Genomic DNA, 13305 nt, shown 5'->3' on the forward strand with positions numbered 1-13305 from the left:
GGTGAATTCCATTCCAATGATTAAGTCCGTGGAATCCAAAATGAGGAAATATGTTTGTGCTCTGAGTCTCTTGCATCATGGAATGTCATGTGCATATGTACACTTAATTAGCTGCTCTGATGACATCAGTTACAGTGTCATGTGTCATGAATGGCTAATTGCTTGTGAATCAAAAGCCCCATTTAAACAAACACCAGAGGTGCTCACTCTGAGTTCTGTACCAACTGTAGTTTAAGCTGACATGACATATCTCTGGTACGTGGCAGAAAAGAAATAGGCATTTTCATACAGAAATGCAAGAGACATCAGTGGAGCAATGAGGACATTTTTTAGAAAAGTTCTCTTATCTAATCAGAAAGTGCAAATTGTAAGAATTTTTGAATACTGGTTATTAAAGTGCACAATCACATTTCATAGCCATTTTATCGAACAAAAGCACAATGCTATCTTCTACATCTTGTGTCTTCTAAGTGTACCTTGATTATGAATGGAAGATTTCCACCAAACAGCTTAATTATATTTTGAAAACACTTCGGGGGTTTTAAATTTTGCAGAGTCAACCACCCACTTCTGGTCTAATACCCAAATAGACTAGCATCAAGGAAATGAAGGAAAATGACTGATCAGTTTTATCTGGGCATATTACTTGTGTCTTAGACTGTTTTTTTTTTAAAGCATACAACCAGAGAGACTTTTATTAACTATTCTTTGCTAGATTAAAAAAAAAATCAGAATAGTTTTGTCTTTCAGAATATCACATGATAGTAATCGTTAACTTAACAGTTCCTTTTATTACCTTTTTGCCTTTATCATCTAGTCATTAAGTCCAGTTGTCATTCAGGTAGTCAGATTCTTTCTGCTTACATATATTGTTGGTACACTTAAAGTCTGTCCCGCTGTTTTGTGGCAGAGACCAACAACTAACTACTAAAAGCTTTTCTCTTCCTACTATACACATCCCAGCTTTCCAATGAAGAGTTGATGCCTTCAAACTATGGTGCTGGAGAAGACTCTTGAGGGTCCCTTGGGCAGCAAGGAGATCAAACCAGTCAATCCTAAAGGACACCAACCCTGAATATTTACTGGAAGGACTGATGCTAAAGTTTAAGCTTCGATCCTTTGGCCACCTGATATGAAAAGCTGACTCATTGGAAAAGACACTGATGCTGGGAAAGATTGAGGGCAAGAGGAGAAGGGGGTGACAGAGGATGAGATGGCTGGATGGCATCACCGACTCAATGGACATGAGTTTGAGCAAACTCCGGGAGATAGTGAAGGACAGGGAGGGCTGGCGCGCTGCAGTCCCTTGTATCACAAAGAGTTGGACATGACTTAGTGACTGAACAACAGCAACATCAAAGCCTCCCTTCCATTTACAGAAACAACATTCTCACCAATGGAACATAAGCAGAAGTGACCTGTGCCACTCCAAATCTATCATTCACAGAATGACCACGAGCGGTCCTCTCTGTCTTTCTCCCAGTGCCTGGGCAACATTGGAGTCTATGTGTGGAAGATTTCAAAACTACTGTCACTATGGATCCAAAGGAGAGAAAATATGTTATGCTCATTTAATAACCCAGTGTCCTAGGCTTTTAAACACAGGGCATGAATGGGACTCACATCCAACTTTCCTCATTCTACATGAGAAACTAAGCCCAGAGGCTAAAAGTGATTCACCTGAGATCTCCCAGCTCACTGGTATTTCTACTCCATCCTTCCCAGAAGGATAGGGTTGGAACACTTTGTTGGTCCTTATAGCTAATCATAACTCATTTTTATAAACTGTTTTTCAGACCATCAGGAATACTAAGCACCTTTCTCAAAAATCATAAATTGGTAACAGAAATGAAACCAGTGTTCAGACCTTCTAAATCACAATCCAGAGCTTATAACACCCAGGATGTTGCCTTTAAGACAGAAATCTGTTCATGAACAAAGAGCCAAACATCAGTTTTCCTGTGGGGGAACATTCTCATGGACACTCTGTAAGGCCAAGTTGGTCCACTTCATTTCTTGTCCTTTAACAAATTCTGTGGTGCCACTGTTCTCCTGTTCAGGTTCAGGAAGCTCATTCAGTGGTATTGCACATTCTCACAAGGCAGCTTGTCTTCTCACCAAGCATCGTCAGTCAAATCCAGGATCCTTCCATCTCTCTGTACCTCAGTGTCCTTCCTCCTGTAGTTCCAATCTTGCCAAATCAGTTCTTGTTCCAGTGTGGTGCCCACCTCCTCCAGGATGTTGCATTTTTATGGGTAACATATTTGTGTTCGACAATCTTTTACTTTTTTTTTTTACAACATCTGTTCATTGACTGTATTTTTCAGACGCTGCGTTTGCTGTCCTTGATCTTTTGGAGAAGTTGCAAGCTTTCTTGATATGATAAAGCTTTAGTGTTTAAAATTTTTTTCTTATGTGTTCAAAGAAAAATAATCAGTGAAAATTCATGCACAAGCCAACAGAAACAGGAAGAAGTTAACCAGTGGAAGAGATCACAGATTGTCTGTGATCCAAGGGTGGTTGGGTGTTAGGTGACTTGCTCAAGGTTCCATTGAGTGTTGGGTACTGACTGAACAGAGTTGCCCCCAAAATTCAGGGCTAATTCTGTATCCTTCCTAGCTGAAGAAATAATTTTGACAAAGGAATGAACCATAGGGTAAGCTAGGTAATAAAGGAGTCCATCTCTTTCTCTTTCTTCCTCTCCTTTCCTCTCTTCTTCACTCCTTCCCTCTTCTGAATTATTTTTTTTAATGTCTGTTTACTTATTTGGCTGTGCAGATCTTTGATCTGTAGTTGTGACATGTGACATCTTTAGGTTCAGCATGTGGGATCTGGTTCCCTGGGCAGGGATCAAACTTAGGGCACTGAGTCAGGAGTGTGGAGTCTTAGCCACTGGAGTGATTTCCACTACTCTTCATGATTTCATTTACACTTAGACTAAAATCCAAATTTCTCATTTCAACCTGTAAGGTCCTTTTATTACACACCCCTGGAAATGTCTTTATCTCACTCATGTCTGTAGTCTTATGGCCTAGTACAGTATCTATCACAAAATAAATGCTTGACAAATATTGGTGAATTATAGAATGAATGAATGAGGAATGATATTCCTCTTCCAGAGAACCTGAAGTGTACCCTTGATTGAATTTCCTTCCAAAAGCTACATCTGGTCTTTCCCATTGGTGCTGATGACACCCCAGGGAGCATATTCATTTCCCAGGTTTTGTGCCTTCCTAGTTGGACAGTTACAATCTCTTATGGGTCCCTGAAGTCCAGCCAAGTTCTCCTCTGACACTGAGGTCAAGTGGCTGCACTTGTATGAGGTGGAGCAGTGATGAATGGATTCTGGCCAGGACTCAGATGATCTGCCTTTCTGTTAGAACTGGCTCAATGGTTTCCCAGTGTTTGTTTGCTCAAGAATCACTGACAGAATGTCCATTCTCCTTCACCTCCAGGCCATCCTGGTTTATACCTCAATAAACTCATTTTTCTCACAATGAATAGTAACCAGCAAAAGCCTTTTGATAGGCCACCAAGATATCAGCATCATTTCCTTTTCATTAACTACTTGATAATAGGAAATCATAGCTGTCATCTTCTAAACAATATCTGGAATGAAAAAAAAAAAAGGTCCCAGCTTTAAGATTCCATTTGTAGTGTGGTCCATGAGACAAAGCCCCACCTTTTGAAAAGTATCGGCTTTAATCATGTAACAGAATTACTCTCAAAAAGTAGATTACTTACTGTATGAGGTAAATTCATTTTTACAGTGATGGAAGTCAACACGTACCACCAGGGTATCATTTAGTATGTTGGAAGAAGTAATTTTTTCTGGAAAGTGGTTTATTTATTGTCTACTTAGCTGAACATTGAAAGGAAGACACCAATGATGGGTGCACACCTCCTTCTCCCCCACATGCTGTGCGTGTTCAGTCACTTGAGTTGTGTCCGACTCTGTGACCCCATGGACCATGGCCCGCCAGGCTCCTCTGTCCATGGGATTCTCCAGGCAAGAATACCGGAGTGGGTTGCCATTTCCTTCTCCAGTGATAAAGTATGAAGTGAGAGCATGAAAGTGAAAGTGTTAGCTGCTCATTCGTACCTGGCTTTCTGTGACCCCATGGACTGTAACCCTCCAGGCTCCTCTGTCCATGGGATTGTCCGGGTAAGAATACTGGAGTGGGTAGCCATTCTCTTCTCCAGGGGATCTCGCCAAACCAGGGATTGAACCCAGGTTGCCTGAGGGTGCGTGAAAGTGAAAGTCTCTCAGTCGTGTCCTACTCTTTCTGACCCCATGGACTCTACAGTCTATGGAATTCTCCAGGCCAGATTGCTGGAGTGAGTAAGCCATTCCCTTCTTCAGGGGATCTTCCCAACCCGGGGATTGAACCCAGGTCTCCCATATTGCAGGCAGATTCTTTACCAGCTGAGCCACCAGGGAAGCCCAAGTATCTGTGGGGAAACCCTCAATCAAGCGTTGCATGTGAAGTCTGCGGATGTCTCTGAAGGCTGCCTTACAGTAAAAGCAATTCTTCCCATGGTTTTCTAGCCTGCTCAACTCAGTGCAAGAAGGGTACAGAAAGAAATAGAAAGGCTGCTAATACGTGTCCTTTGGAGATACTTCTGAATGGTTGTCTTTGGCACCGTATGAATTTTTGTTTCAAGGGCAAGGCCTTCCCACACATACAGATATTAGAGCTCTGTTAGACTGAACGAAGGCAGAGTGGCCTAGTGATGTGGAGAGACTTCAAAGGCTCAGTGGTTGAACCAGGTTTAGAAGCAGCATTGTTGCTAGACGGTGTGTCGTTTTTTTAAGACGTGGACTATTTTTATAATCTTTATGAAATTTGTTGGGGCTTCCCCGGTGGCTCAGTGGTAAAGAATCCATCTGCTAATGCAGGAGATGTGGCTTTGATCCCTGGGTCAGGAAGATCCCCTGGAGGAGGGCATGGCAACCCACTCCAGGATTCTTGCTTGGAGAATCCCATGGACTGAGGAGGCTGGCAGGCTCTAGTCCATAGGGTTGCAAAGAGTTACACATGACTGAAGCGACGGAATACTCAGGCATGTTGAATTTGTCATAGTATTGCTTCTGTTGTTTATGTTTTGGGTTTTTGGCCACGAGGAATCTTAGCTGCCAACCAGGGATTGAACCGACCCCGCCCTGCATTGGTGGAGTCTTAACCGCTGGACCAGCCGAGAAGTCCCAAAAGGTGTGGCTTTGATGCAGAGTTCATAGAAGTGGCCCTTTCTCTTGCTTTAATTACAAGGAGGACAGATCGTTCGCTTACCTGAATCGCAGAGAACTCGTCTGAGGTCTGTATCATCTAGAGAGGAATCTGGTGGTGAGTGTGGCCCCGTTGCTTCTCACCTCTGTGTCTGCCTTTGTCTTTGGCACTCAGAGGGCAAGTAGCTGTTACAAAGCAGCGCAGCTTCCATAAGAAGAGCAGAAATGATCGCTGAAAAAGGGAGAGAGAGGCAGTTTACAGAGCCAGCCGTTGTTCCTCACACTGTAAATTCTCTTGTGGAGACTGCGAGCTGAAGTCCGGTGAACTGTGTCTGGTCAGCAGATGTTCAGATGGCACGTGTGCTGGGGAGAGCCAGCACCATGTACTCGTTGTAGGGAGGGGCCGGTGCTGTCGAGGGGATGCTCTCAAAGCTATTCCAGAGAGTCGGAAAGCAGATTTCCCATGGAAAATCTGTGTCACGGCCCAGAGTGGGAAGAACAGGGATCCGAATATCTGAGCACCAGGGCCACTCAAAACAAATCTCAAGAATACATTTTTCTTGCTGCTGGGGCTGTTTTTGTTGAGCTGTGACTTTTTCCCTGGAGCGTCCATCTTATAGGTGGTGATGCTGAGCCTGGAACACTGAGAAAATGAGAGTTGGATTCACTCTGTTGAAGACCTGTGGCTCTTGGACTCAGGAGATACCATAGACTCAGCAGAAATTCTAACCTCATGAACGCTTTTTTCGGACAGTTCATGGTAGCTGTGTATTTGTTCCATGCATTTTTTAACACTTGGGACCTCTTGAAGAGTTACATCGTAACTATCATTGAGCTGCCTCCTATTAGCTACTATGACCCCCTAGATTCCTATACTTCACATATTATTAATAATTCACCATAGCAAATATCACTGTAGCAAATGCCAGTTTCTTTTTCTTTTTTTGGCTGCACGGCACAGCTTGTGGGGTGTTAGTTCCCCATGCAGGGATCAGACCTATGCCCCTTGGTGTAGAAGCACAGTGGAGTCCTAACTATTGGACCACCATGGAATTCCCCACAGTTTCTTGTAATATCCGCTGTGGCACCTCTCGTAGGAGAAGAGTATGAACAGGAGAGCCTGGTGGATCTGGGGAAGTATCTTGGGGCAAGAGTGAAAACAATTTTTAAATTTGTTAGTTTTAGCTTAAGTGTATTCTAATTCTACTGTGCATTCCAATTCATGACATAGTGGAATTTATTTATGAAAAAAGTAAGGTTTTATACAAAAATATTTGAGGGAAATGAATGTTCCAGAAAGATGTTCCACACCTGTCCTACTGTCTGAACTCTCAGCGCATTTTGCACACCCTCTGGGAATACACCCGCCTGTCTGAGAAGGAAGGGTATGTAGATAGTCCTTGTGGCCCTCAGTTGCAATTCCATCTTGTCCTGCCCAGATTTAGATAAAGAAGTACAGGATTGCAATGTATGTTTAAATAAATGAGTGATAAGTAGTCAATACAGAATCTGGAGTGCCTAGTCCCTCCCCATCTAGATGAAAGAGAAGGAGAAAAAGATCAGTGTTTCCAATGGAGATTTAAATGTTTCATCGCGCCCTGACCCATGGAGCCCACACAGTCTATCCATATCTGTGTAGAGGCTACACCAAGATTGAGAGAATCAATTTCTGCACAGAGAAGATGAGGAAGGAAGTGAAGATTAATGACAAAGCATTTGTGCTGCTTCCCAAACTACTCAGAGGCAGCCTATAAATAAACTGTGCTAACTATATATGAGAGTTTAAATTTCATAATGAAATCAATTTAAACCAATTGTATTGAAAGTTCCGTGTAATTGCACCATTTCCTCGGTATACTTCATATTCAAAAGCTCTCATGGTTTATCTTTGTTTGGGTGATTTTCAAAAGGTTATAATTTTTATATCTCACTAAGACACACATTTGAGTGTCTATGATGTTGTTCAAATGCAGAAACTAATTACCATTAATGAGAAATGTTACAAGTTATACATTTCTCTTAATTCAGCTTTTCAATAAGAAAGCGGAAAAATGTTTAGTATTATTTCCTGTGACTAGAGAAATGCAGGAAATTTATTCAAATTTATGGCAATATGCCTTTTTTAAAAAAACTGTTCTTTGTGATGCTCAATAGGCACAATGATTATATATGTTTTTATTTTCGTTTGAGTATTTTTAAAATTAAATATCAGCTAGCACCAGTTGCAAGAAAGCCTAACCTTGTCAATAGCAGTTCAAGGTATTTAAGAATCTTTCTTCCAGAAGCCATGCTGTTAAGGGGTCACTTCACACCACCACCCCCCCACCCCGCATATAGTCAATTTCTTTTTCTATTTCCAGAGAACAATTAGCACTGTATACTCATTCACATTCACAGACACCATGAAAAAAGCACCAAACAATGAGAGAACTATTTTCCCCCAAGGCTCTATTGGCCTAACTGTGAACTTGCCAATATTTCTGTCCTCTTCATCCATCCATGCCTTTGCACAGCAGTTTCCTCTGCTGAAATGCTTTGTTCTATTTCTCCTCATGGCGAACTCTCACTTAATGTCTCTTATTTGATTTCCCTGGCACCTCCCCTAGTCAGAAATAATTACTCATTTCCCTATATATGTAATACTACTAATATACTTTGAAATATTTCTGATATAGTTTTATGTTATGATCCATTTTAGGTATTGGCTAATAGACCTCTCCCTCAAGCGGGAACTAAATAAAGACAAAGAGTTGTTTAGTCATCTCTTCTCTTGCTTTTTTATGTGCCTTGTTATTTTTGATTGAATGTCAGACATTGTGAGTTGGAGAACTGAAGTGCTTGGTCACTCAGTCGTGTCTGACTCTCTGCAACCCCATGGACTGTAGCTGACCACTCTCCTCTGTCCAAGGGGATTCTCCAGGCAAGAGTACTGGAGTGGGTTGCCATGCCCTTTTCCAGAGGATCTTCCCAACCCAGGGATCGATCTGAGGTCTCTCGCATTGTAGGCAGATTCTTTACCATCTGGGCCACCAGGGAAGCCCGAAGAGCAAAAGAGGCTGAAGTAAATAGTGTTAAGATCCAGAAATGAACACACTTCTTGTTTCCTTCAGTCATTATTTTGACTGGTTGCGGGCCAGCCTAGTCTGAGGTTGGGTTGAGTTTGGGCTTTGCGGTTGCTACAGTTATCCTTGAGTGCACCATGGACTTCAAATTCCTCCAATGATGGGCTACTCTGATCTTGTGCTTAGATTAGATCTTGTGGTGCTGAAGGATTTTTCTTAATGTCCCTGCTCCATCCTCAGATTGCGAAACCCATGCGCATCTAGGCCATTCTTATCCTTCCCCCAGCAATAGACTGTGATTGAGTGAAGTAGCTCAGTCGTATGTGACTCTTTGAGACCCCATGGACTGTAACCTACCAGGCTCCTCTGTCCATAGGATTTTTCAGGCAAGACTACTGGAGTGGGTTGCCATTTGATTGCTTGTTACTATCTGTTAGGCTTGTGGTGAGGCCAGTAGCGTTGGCAGTGGGGGATGAGAGTTGGATGCATAGTGGGAGGATTCCTCATTTCTCATGATTCAGCCCTGATTTTAGGGAGGTCTGGTGAGCCTGAACCTTGGGTATAGAACTTTCTCAGCATTACTGTCACTCCATCCCCTCCCTTTATCACATCAGCCAGACTTTGAGTAGGAGAGCTTTCTGCCCCATTTCTAAACAGTTACAGTTGTCTGCTTGGTATCAGTAGAGGATTTGAGGCCCAAGTAAGTTCCTTATCTCTCCTCCCCTGGAAGCACTGAGACTTTTGTTTTCATCTGTCCCATAACGCATTGGATCTTTGATTCAACCATGGGACAAGAGGAGTTCCTGCTCCCGTCCCCCACAGCTTCACAGAAGAGATGGTCTCTGGGGAAGTGGATGGACATTTGTGTTGTCCTGAGTGGCAGCCATTCACCCTGACCCTCGTACCACTGCATTCATTCTTCCCTGCCCTGGGTCTTGTTCATGAGCACACTACTGTGACTCATGAGATGGTATGGATCCTTCTCATATCTTGGGTCTCCAGTTATTCTAAACCATCATGTTAACACACACACTATCTTTAAAAATTTGCAGAATTAAAGCTTTCTCTTCTTACCAGGTTTTCCCATACCTTGGGGCTGAACAGTTTGTATGTCCCATCTTTCCTTGGAGGAATTTGTCATTCTTTGCCTTGTGACTTCATCTCTCTGATGGGCTTCAGAAAAGTTATGATTTTGTAGATTTTCTACCTTTTCTTCATTGTTAAGGTAAGAGTAATTTTTATGGCTTTCTATATCCCAAATGGAAATGGATCTTCCCTGGTGTAATCACATAAGTGCCCCAAGAGCCAGCAAACCATTGTGACAGAGGAAACACTCCTCAAACTGTATGGAAATTTTTTTTCTCATTCAAAAAATCCACATATCATATTGTGGTAGATAGCTCAACATTTCTCCTTAACATTTTTCCTCAATTCTGCTGATAAAAGTGAGATAGTATAGGAAAATGGTTTTTATTCTTTTAGGTTTGACTTTTTTGGGAAAGCTCATAAATTCAATAGCAACAGATTTCAAGCTTTACCCAATATCTGTTAATCCTTCAGTCCTCATAGAGAGATGCACTTCTCATGAATAAACACATTGGGTTATTTTTAAGTCCAATCTGAGCCAATCCTTTTCACTTGCTGCCTGAAATAAAAATTCAGGTGAAATAACTTTGACAGCTTGTAACAAAAGTGCTCTTTGACTATCTTTTTTGTCAGTAATAAAAAAAAGTTCTTTTAAAATGTGCCATGTTGGAAAAGTCACCTTATCCTGGTCCTCTTTATAGATCATGCTGAAAATGGCAAGCCACGAGGCTGCCCAAGACCAGGCATCGGGGCTTTTCCTGAGCTTCTGGCACCTTGCAGTGATGGAGGAGGGGAGCAGCCTATTTGCAGTGTTGAGAAAAATCAATTTTCATCTTCAAAAGATAAAACTACCAAGCAAGATATTGACTTAGAAATAAAGTGTTTCTTAAAGACTTCCCATATCCTATAAATGTCAGACCCAAACCTAAGAGTTTGGTGATTTAAAGTTTATTGCTAATTTCAGACAAACATGCATATAGCTTTGCCTCAAGAAAAGAACTAGTTACAGCTAATTTTCTGGCAGAACATTTTGCTACATGCATACAACTAATGTCAGAACTCTCAAAATCAATCACCTTTTTTATTCAAAGGTATCCCTGGATCCCAGGTCTTTTTCCATTTATTTTCCATTCTAAGGTTTTATTCTTCTTTGTCCTATAAATTATTTCGACACACTTATGATGAATTATATATAACTTGGTTGGACAGGCCTTTAAAGGCAGCTTCTACAGTGTATAATATCCATAGTTGTTTTCTAAAATTTAATAAAGTGAAGTAAAAGTCGTTTAGTTGTGTCCTACTCTTTGCGACCTACTCATGCGACATGGACTATACAGTCCATGGAATTCTCCAGGCCAGAATACTGGAGTGGGTAGCCGTTCCCTTCTCCAGGGGATTGTCCCAATCCAGGGATCGAACCCAGGTATCCCGCATTGCAGGCTGATTCTTTATCAGCTGAGGCACAAGGGAAGCCCAACTTTAATAAGGAACATGTTTAACCAGTTGGGGAGATCTTTAGTTCTCTTCTGACTTGAAGGCTAACCAATGTGATGGCTGATAAGCCAACATACAAAGTAGACACGGATGAAGCAGATAGGGAAGAAAGAACAGCAGCTGCACAGGACCTGAGCAGACCTACTTTAGAAGGAGTCCTTGGGAAAATCTGAAGAGTCTGTTGCCTCATCACCTGCTTCCTGATAGCTTTTGTTGAGTGGGTTTATCCTGATTTGAAGCATACACCTGGATGCCATTTTAGGGAGAGGAAGAAGAGAGGCAGGAAGAAAAAGGAAACCATGTGAAAGGCTGAGATTATTTTTTAAAAAAGAGACTCACCTGAAAGGATTAATTAAACTACTGGATCCAACTAAGCTCTACATTGAATAAGAATGTGCTTTCTACTCTTCACCTGTGGAGGGGATGCTTGTAAAGAAAACAGATCAGCTATAGATAAAATAAAGGAATTACTTCATTTCCCCTACACATTAGTATTGTATTATGAATTAAATTTATAATCCCACTACACATTCTTGAGAAACTACTATTTGCTAGAAACTGCCAGAAATAGAAGAAGTAAAATCTGGTTCCTACCTTGAAAATGCTTTTCCCAAATGAAAAGTATCCTGAAATTATCAACTTCTGTCTCCTAAATATGGTCCACTCCCATTTCTCCCACCTGTCCGCACATTTATTTTCTACCTTGGTGAATATCACCTCCGTGGAGAATATAGAGAATATTATTGAATATTCACATAATAACAAACACAGTTTTACATGTGTGCTTTTTTTATGCTAGATGTTGTGCATCCAGTTGACATACTGTTATTTGTGTTAATCTGCAAAAATCCAATTTTAAGATTTTTTGAGACTTTATAGTTTAAACCGAGACTCAGTAAGATTAAATAACACTCTATTTTGGATGGGGGTTCAGAGCAAGCCTTCATATGAGACCTATCTGCCTTCCAGGTCCAGACCTCTGAATCTTTTTTTTTTTAATTACTTATTTTTGACTGCATGGGGTCTTAGCTGTGGCACAGAAACTTCTCTCTAGTTGTGGCACATGGGCTTAGTTGCCCCACAGCATGTGGGATCTTAGTTCCCCAACCAGGGATTAAACCAGTGTCCCCTGCATTGGAAGACAGTTTCTTAACCACAGGACCACCGGGAAAGTCCTATAGAGCTTCTCTTGACTCCATCCATTCAGAACAAGTTAGTCACTCAGTAAGTTATTAGTACATGAATGTGGAAAGTAGATCTGATTTGCCAGTACATATTTATAATCTTACTTGGGAACACGTTCCTCCCAGGATAATTTTTCAACAGTAGGATAACAGACGCATTAGCACCTGGACCTTTTTTTTTAATATCTGTCTACTGAAGAGTCATCAGAGCTTGTGTGAAATAAACAACATCCTGCATTTGCTACCTCAACTAATAAAGGCAGTGCTTTGTATTTGCACCCCAAAGCATCAGACAAAAACAAAGAACTGGAAAAGATACCACCTTTTCATCCCAGCGTAATTAAGAAGGATATTTTTTCAAACATTAAATGATCACATTAAAAATATGATAGGGAACCATCTCATTGTTCTGAAAACTGGTAGAGGGAGAGAATCTAAGCAATTTACCTGCCTTTTCTCTGTGAACTGTACAAGTGGGTAATCAACCAATAAAGGAGGGGGATTGCCTTTTTAGAAAAGTATTCCCATCAGCAAAGGAACATTAAATTATAGAGTTAGGGTATCACCATTCTGCATCCCTAATGAGTTAATAGATCTGGGTGTTGAGTATCAAGAGTGCTAATGTCACTAAAAGAGAAACAAGCTGTTGTCATGTGCCTCCCAATGGAAAATAAATAATAAATGAGACACAACCTGTGTTCTACCTGAAGGGATTAAACCTGATTCTGATCAAGCCTTGGGATCACACTTCGCCTTTGCAGCAAATACAGAGGCACCTTGACTTGCACCACCCGTGTGCAAGCTGTGGCAAACCTACAGGACCAATGACCGATTTCTTCTTCAGTAGAAATTGTAATGAAAAGAAGGATAAGGTGGATGGAGTGGGGCAGTGAGGTGAGGGGATGTGGATTAAAGGAGACATGAACACATGAGATTTTTAAAATAGGCACGTCTCAACCAAAGTGTCTGGGAATTCTATTGCTTTGGTGATGAAAATGTAAAGAAACACAAGGAAGTGGTTTCTGTGAAAGTCAAGATTGTGGTGGTTTTTGTCGGGGAGGGGATTGAGATATGGACAAGATTGGGAAGGCTTTTGGAGTAGCTGACAGAGTTCCATTTCTTTCACTGGGTGGTGGTTGTAGGATATTTGCCTCATAATAAATTTATTAAGTGGTATATTTATTTTAGGAAGTTTTCTGTATCTGTTTTATTTTATAATAAATATGAAAAAAGTTCTTAAAAATGATTTTGC

At 41.3% G+C, this 13305-nt stretch overlaps 1 protein-coding gene and 1 pseudogene across 1 annotated transcript in view; one reads left to right on the plus strand and one right to left on the minus strand.

Moving 5' to 3' along the window:
* The window catches only part of SASH1 (SAM and SH3 domain containing 1), a 983107-nt gene that overhangs the window by 198338 nt on the left and 771464 nt on the right, over positions 1–13305 (plus strand). The window lies entirely within an intron of this gene.
* On the minus strand, positions 1951–5327 carry LOC122433800 (annotated as a pseudogene).

Source organism: Cervus canadensis, chromosome 33 (genome assembly GCF_019320065.1).
Source record: "Cervus canadensis isolate Bull #8, Minnesota chromosome 33, ASM1932006v1, whole genome shotgun sequence".
NCBI classification, from domain to species: domain Eukaryota; kingdom Metazoa; phylum Chordata; class Mammalia; order Artiodactyla; family Cervidae; genus Cervus; species Cervus canadensis.